We start from the raw sequence: 8,186 nt of genomic DNA on the forward strand, positions 1-8,186 counted from the left end.
AATTTTTATTCAAATGTTCTCCTTTTCTCTTTGGACTTCTTCATCCCACCCACTGAAGATACCAGCCAAAAAAATCAAACACTGAACTCATGCAAGAAAATTATTCCTTTTTTAACAGCATGTCATATGTACCCCCCAGGGTGGCCTGGAAATTGACATTTTGCCTCAACCTCTCTACTGCTGGGACTACAGGTGGGCACCTACATGCCAGGCTTTGAAAATTGTTAAATAAACAAAAGGAAACGAAGGACGTATGAGTTTGGTGGGTCCCGGATTCTGGTGGGTCCTTCCACTTAGGCCAGGTGAAGCACTGCTGGGTCTCTGCCGGCTGCCGCCTCCCGGGGCCATGAGGCAACTGAGGCCGAGAGAGGTTAAGTGACTTGGCCAAAGTGAAACATCTAGTAAGTGGTGGAGCCAGGACTCAAACCCAGGAGCCATGTCCACCTTGTTTCCTTCACTCTTCCCCCATGTGACTGAGACACTTTGGTTTAATCTGGACTGACCTTGTGTGGAAGAGACAGAGCTGCAGCAGCAAGAACAGCAGCATCAAGCCTGGCTCCAAAGCATCGCAGAGAAAGACAACAACCTGGTACCTATTGGCAAGCCAGCCTCAGAGAGGAAGATGATGAGGATGATGAAGACAGTGAAGAGGATTCAGAGGATGATGAGGACATGCAGGACATGGATGAGATGAATGACTATAATGAGTCACCTGATGATGGAGAGGTCAATGAGGTGGACATGGAAGGCAACGAACAGGATCAGGACCAGTGGATGATCTAGGTAGACAAGGCAAGATGGCCTCAGGGAGATTCCAGGCCAGCCTAACCTACCCTGCACCCTAACCCCAACTCCTTAGCCCACAGGACCAGCTGATGGACCTACTGCCTAAAAGCTCATCCCCAGGCACTTCCTCAGCTGCTGCCAGAACCTGGTCTCCCTGGCCCCTCCCAAGTCATCATTCTGCTCTTGAATCCCCAGCGCTTGAGTCTACCCCACCTTCCTGGCTGGTACCTCACCCTTTGGTTGCCAGGTTGGATCCCTTTCTAACCCTGTTTTAATAAAGATACAGGACTGATTTTAAAAAAAAAGAAAAAAGAAAGAAAATTGTTAAATAAGGAAGTCAGCTGGTGTTGTAGATTCTAGAATTCTACAAAGGAATTAGAGGGAAAACACACACGGAAGCAGCTTGCTTTACCCACAGTTTAAAAGGGACGCACACTCAGAAGGTTAAACTGGTTCCTAGGCTTAGAGATCACTGTCACTGTGCAGAGGCAACCCATGGTGGCTAACTCCCAGGAATGACTGAGGGACTAGCCAACCATGGTAATTCACTCTGGGAATTCCCTACACCTGGCTTTTCCTTCTCCCACTGAAAACAGGCTCCTCATTCACAGGCTCGATTCTGTCTAGAATGATTCATTCACAGTGCGCTCTCAACAGCCCCTCCTCATCTGTGTCACAAATCAACCTCTATGCTCACCATTCCTGACTGCCGGGTGTCCTGCTGTCCACACCTGCTCTGGGGGCCATTGGTCACAAAGCAACAGGAGCTGAGCCACTGGACACGTCAAAGAGCCAGGTCATCCACGCAACAACAGCTGAATCATAATGCAAGACAAGGTGGAGGAGGGGCGGGCCTTTCCCATCCACGCTCTTGATTGGACAGCTCCTCGATCCTGATTGGCTAGTGGTTACCCTGAGCCCTCAACGACAGGAGCAGCCGAGCCACTGGACACATCATAATTAATACCCAGGTCTGCGAAGCAAAGATGGCAGTTGGAGAAAGCAAATGCATGATGAGGGGCCGACCTTTGCTCGCCAACATAAAAAGCACAGAGCTCTTAAATTGCAGGTGGATCTGTGCCAGAGCCCGTGTTCACACCCGTGCCTTCATTCAGACCTGGTGTTACAATGCTGCACGAGCCTGATCAGTCTGGAACGCGATGCAGGATTCTTCAGCTCGGCTTCCATCCTATTTCCACGACAGCTGCCACCTCCCTTCTTCCCGCTTTACCTGCTGGTCCCTATGCACACTTCTGGGATCCAGCTCATCATGGCTTCTCTCTGGGCTGAGCACAGACTCCCTCCCCTGCCCCTCACCTTGTGTGCCCTCTCCCTCTCGGAGACTCTTACTGATCCCACCACCTCTTGCATGCTGGCTGGCCATGTGGTCCTCCCATCCATCCACTATCTTGTGGCCTGTAATGAACACAGTCCCTTCCAAACATTGGGCTATACTTACCTCTGCCTCCTCAGGAAGTGAAGGCCAAAAGATTGCAATTTAAGGTCAGCCCAAGTCAAAAGGCATTGAGACCCCATGTCAAAAAACAAGCCAGGTGTGCTGGCATACATTTATCACAGCTACATGGTGATAGAGAATAATGTCACCATTTTGTGAATCGTTGGCAAATTGGCAGCCCTGCCCCTTAACAGAAATTCCTGTGCTCTAAGACACCCCCCCTCCTACCAGAGAATACCACGCTTGCACTAACTTCCTTAACCTCTCCCTTCTATACAAGCCACGCCTGGCCCAGAATCTGTGCTGTGCCATATTTTCCCAGCCATCCTGGTGGTTCGAGTCTACCATTAAACTTTGCTCTTGGATGTGAGACTTTTCTCTTGAGCTTTCTTTGTGAGCGGCATTTTTCCTAACATTTTGGTGCCGTGACTCAGATTGGGTGCACTCCCAGCACTGACCTTGCTCTCCCAGCCTCTGACACCCCATCCCACTCTCTCTCTGTCTCTTTCTCAACTCCCATTCCCTTCCTCCAGGATCTGAGCTGCTTTGCCAGAACCCTTGATCCTAGAAAGCACCGCTCCCTCACTTGCTCACAGGGAATTTCCTCTGCCCCAGCATGCCTCCAATTGCCATCCACCAGTGGCCAATCATCCCTCAAGGTCTTCTCTTGGTGAGCCCTCCTCACATGCAGAGCAGTGATCTTTTTCTCCTTTCCTCAGAATCCTAGCACTAGGTCTCTGCTCATTCCTGTCCCTGGACACCGGGTTCCCTAGGACTGTGGACCCCTGTGATGAAGGTGTTCCTCCTGGGTATTCCACATCTACTCTCTCCTGAGGAACTGATATTTCGGGGACTCCCGCCATATCTCTCCTCAGGTCAGGCATCACCGTGGAGATTGGGCTGTCCCAAATTCCTACAGTCTCCCCATTGGGATGTCTCCTTGCCAAACTTGGGCCCCTCTGCCTAATGCCTCATCTTAAGCCATGAAAGCTCATTTTTCTCTGTAATCAGGCATGGCCCCAATATCCATTAGACAATGCTTCCAAATGGCCACTTAATGGCACTTTCAATCCCAGTATTTTAAGGGATGTTCTATTAGCCTCTAAACCAGCTTCTAAATGAACTAAATCCTCTCCTGAACCTCTTCTTTCCTCATGTAAGCAGACTTCTTGTGCTGCTCACGCTGCCTGTCTCTTCCCATCTTCCTGAGGTACTTTCCCATCATGGTGTCAAGTCAGTTCTTGCCAACTCTGGCCTCAAGGTGATTCCAGCTCTGGCAGAGCTCATGCTCCCTCCCTGTGTGCTGAGACCAAACCTGGGGTTTATTTAGTGATCAGAGAGTGGAGGTTTCCTGTTGCTGAAAGTGTTCGAGTACCAGTCAATGGGAGCGACCTAGAGGCACAGGTGATGGCATATCCCTCAGGCATGTGTCATGCCTCCAGGCTGTGCCTTCCCCTCCCTTACCTAAGATGTCAGGACACCTTTTCTGCTTCCTCCATGGTCTCAACGCGTGTCCTTTCTCTCTGTCTGCCTTCCCCTCCCTGGGCTTACTGGGACCCTGCCTCCCATGAAAAACGTGTAGGATGGTACCTTATAACTTAAGTTATTCCAACTAGTTTTCCAGGCCTCTCAGTGTAAAGTAACATTAAATCAGCTGGTAGGCAAAAGCGCTTACAAAAAAAAAAAACTGCAGCTGCCACGCTAATGCCCTAACTCCACCCCCACAAGGGAAGGAGGGAAAGCAAATAGTCGCACTTGTGCACAGCAGGAACGCCTGCCATAGCTAATAGAATCCATAGGCCAACCCAACACACATCCTAGGCTACCAGCCACACATGGTGGTGGCCAAGGCCCACTGCCACTTCCCCTAGAATAAATGCACCCAGAGTACACAGGAATGGAGGAGGGGCAACAGGCCCCAGGATCAGGCCTAGGCAGTCAGGCTTGGTTGTCCCGGGTGTGTGTGGAGGGGGTCAGTGCTTTGCACATGCCCTGCTCCTAGCCCCACCCCACACCTCGGGGCACCAGACCCAGCCCTCGTAAGCCAATTGTTAGCTCATGCTTCTATTAGACCAGACTCTTGTCTCATTAGAAAAGCAATGGGTCTGGCCCAGGACACTCAGGTTGGAAATGATTACCATTTACAATGAGCCCCAATACTAGTGGCACCTGGAAATGAGGGAATAAATTTACCTACCTAGAGGGGCACAGGCAGTCCCTTTGACAGATCCACACCAAAAGGGGCTGGTGATATGGCTCGAGCAGTAGAGTGCCAGTTTGCAGGCACAAAGTCCAGGGTTCAAGCCCCAGTACAGCCAAAGGTAAAAAAATTTTGGGGATGAGGACGTAGCTCAGTGGGAGTGAGTGTGTGGGAGTGTTTGCATGTGCAAGGCCCTGCATTTAATTCCCAGCATTGCTAAATAAAAAACATGGTAAGAAAGATAAGTGGCACTAATGTCACTTCAGCCATCTCATAGTGGCAGAAAGTAGTTTAACCTAGACCAGATCCCTCATTCTTCAAGTGAGGAAACTGAGCCCCAAAACGGTTTAGAGACCTGCTCTCCAGAGTATCAGGTGCCAATGTGAAATAACAACTTTGCATTACAGCAACAGCCTGAAGAAAATCCCCTTACCTTTCTGCAGCATCTTATGGACAATGTCAGAAAGCATACCAGAGTGGATCCAGAGTCACAGGTGAGAGAGGTTCTCCTCAAAGATAAATTTCTAGTACAGTCAGCCCCAGATATTCGTAAAACACTCAAAGTCTGTGGCTGAAGGAGAAAAGTCATTGAACCAAGTAATACAGCTAGCTATGTCTGTATGTCTGGGACCTTACTAACAGGAGAGAAAAAAATAAGGGACACCATGGCCTCATTGCTGCTCTCAGAGAGGGCTCCAACTGACTGGGTCCTGTATCCTGAACTTGCTACCATGATGGGCAGGAGGGGCATTTCTGCAGAGAATGCTTAAGGGGGACAGCCTGGGAGTTAGCCCTATCCCTAACTGGGACCCTGTCCTCTCTGCAAATGTAACCACTGGAGGTCTAAATGTCCCCACCTCCAGATGGAAGGTGAGGTGCCACCTCCTGTGGATTGATGGGTCTCGGCCTCCTGTCCATGCTCCACTTCTTGGCATTGATGTTGAGGAGCCTCATGGTAGCCATTGTGGCAGAAAAAACAAAAGATCATTTTCCAGCTAGATAGTGGAGCTCATTTCTTTCTCTCTGGGTCCCCAGTCCAATGACAAAAGTTATCATTCCAGGCATATCTGGCAAGCCCCTAGAGCTCTAGTTTACCTGGCCTCTGCCCTTCTCTTGGGGAAACCTTCTGTTTTGTCACCCTTAGTTCCTGAAACTCCAGCGACTCTGCTGGAATGGGATGTACTATCTCAACTAAAACTCAAATTCTCCTCTCCCCAGGCAGCTATCTCTGCTGCCCACTTCTTCAAGAAAAAATAGATTCCACAGTGTGGACTGATGAGATGAGTGCAGAGTGAGCCAGGTTGATCCTCCCTATTTAAATAAAACTCAAAAATTCCTCATAGTTTCCATACCCAAAACAATATCCCCTCAAGCCTGAAGGACAATGTGGCCTTAAGCCTATCAAAACAACAAGGGCTACTAATTAGTTGCTCCAGCCCCTATAATAAATTCAAATTTCTTACAAAAGTTAATTTTAAAATACAAGTTACAAAGTAAACTGGAAAGGATATAGATAGGTAGTGAATGTATTTTTTCAGAAGTAAAAGGAAAAAGGATTCTGTAGAGAAGGGTTTGTCTTAAAGATAGTTTCAAATATGAGGGATAAAGACAAACCATCAAAGGTTTAGTATGTTATATAAAGGTCTGAGTAAGTTTTAAGTGTATAATAAAAAGCTTCAGTGTGTAATAAAATTAAAGTTGAAAAGATTTTTAAGTCATGTCAAACTAAAATCAAATTCTCTATGTCTATAAAATAACAAGGTTATCTTAATATTGTTCTGCTCTAAGTAACATCTACAAAAAACTGTTATAGGAAAAAATTTTATCAAAGAAATTATGTTTTCTGCTGATCTTGTCAAGCTTTAAGTACTACTAAATCAGAGTTAATTTACATATTTGCTTATGTGTCTTAAATGACCACCTTGTAACAGTGTTGTGTCTATACTTTATCTAAATGTGATATAAACATTTACAAAGTTATTTTTAAAATGAGACAGAGCTCTCTTTTATCCAAGAGTGTTACACTTAACCTAAATCCTGACACCTAGGTAGGTGACCCTGACCCCACAGGTCACCTACCTAGGTGTGGCCTTAAAGGGACAGACTCAGTCTCTGAATGATGAGTGCATCAACCCAATCTTCCGTTTCCCTCTCCCCCATACCAGAAGGCAGCTTAGAGCTTTCTTGGGAGTTACAGGATTTTGCAGAATCTGTATCCCTAGATATGTAGTCCTTTAGCAGACACCTTTTATGCTCCTTCTAATAAATTTGAATCCAACAGACTCTGCTCCTCTGGCTGACTATCTACTTTATCTTAACCTTCTCAGGGAACTTCTCAGAGAGCATGCAGACCAGATCCTGCCCCACCCTATAACAATTTCTGTTAAACCAGGGGATCTTGTTCTCCTAAAGGATCTTCTTCCCTCTCCATTGGGACTTCGGTGGACCAGCCCTCGTCTGGTCATTCTCACAACACCCACTGCTGTCAAGCTCAATGGGATCCCCCAGTGGTGGCACCTCTCAAGGAACCGTTAGAAAAATGGAGAAGGGATATGCCTATGCTTCTTGCTCTCCTATTCTTAAGCTTCCTCCCTTGTATCATTCTTCATGTCTGCCATTGTTAATCAAAAGTTTAACCAGTTGTAACTCCAGGGATATCAACATCTCCCAAAACATCGAGAAGATTGCTATGAGAGGGCCCCCACCACGACGCAGGAGTCTGAGAATCTCACCCCATTCAACACCCTCTGTCAGCAGGAATCAGCTAAGAGGCCAACGCTTCACCCCAATTCCCAATTCTCAGCCCCTACCCTCATCATTATTAAAGAAAAAATGGGGGAATGGTAGAGTAATAATGTTGCCATTGTGTGAATTGGTGGCAAAGTGGCAGCACGCCCTTTAACAGAAATTCCTGTGCTCTAAGACAGCCCCACCTCTACCAGGGAACACCACGCATGCTCTAACTTCCTTAACCTCCACCTTCTATAAAAGCCATGCCTGGCCCAGAGTCTGTGCTGCGCCATCTTTCCCTGGCCAGCCTGGCAGTTTGAGCCTGCCATTAAACTTTGCTCTTGGATGTGAGACTTTTCTCATGAGCTTTCTTTGTGAGCAGCGGTTTTCCTAACACATGGGAGGCATATGTATGAAGATCATGGTTGAGGCCAGCCTTGGCACAAAACGTCAGACTTTACCTAAAAAATATCTAAAGCAAAAATTGACTGATGGTGTGGCTTAAGTGTTAAAAGGCCTGACTGACGTCACACCCCACTATCATCAAAAAACAAAGAGAAAATGAAGAAAAGACTAAGATGGTTCCTGTTGGAGTGCAATCTGGCAAAAGGGATTATCATGGGATAGCTATCGGGGTCTGCAATATGCAGATGAGCAGTGTTGGTTGATGTCAGCTCGTGAATGAAGCAGCCATATTATAGCAGGGAGGAGGATCAGAAGAAAACAGACTAGGCCTGAGTCCTGAGAAAGTAGCAGGGAGGTAGGGACGGCATACAGAGATAAAACCTGAGAAATCTGAACACGAGGAAGATCACGTAGCACCAGGGAAGGGAAAGTCACATAGCACTAGGATAAAGTAGGCAATAAAATTAAATATAACCATATATGGATTAGTCCTTGCTTTTTCTTCTGTAACCTGCTTGCAAGGGTATATAAGGTAAGACTCTTTTGTTCTTGGGGCTCAGTCTTTGAACATGAGTCTGCTGAGTCTGTGCTGGAGAAATAAAACATTTC

The 8,186-nt window shown here is 47.1% G+C and overlaps 1 pseudogene; it reads left to right on the forward strand.

Annotated features, from left to right (window-relative positions):
- Positions 1–330: 330 nt before the first annotated feature.
- LOC109676914 (anaphase-promoting complex subunit 15 pseudogene) lies at positions 331–1,091 on the forward strand (annotated as a pseudogene).
- The last annotated feature ends 7,095 nt before the right edge of the window (positions 1,092–8,186 follow it).

Source organism: Castor canadensis, chromosome 14 (genome assembly GCF_047511655.1).
Source record: "Castor canadensis chromosome 14, mCasCan1.hap1v2, whole genome shotgun sequence".
Lineage (NCBI taxonomy): Eukaryota > Metazoa > Chordata > Mammalia > Rodentia > Castoridae > Castor > Castor canadensis.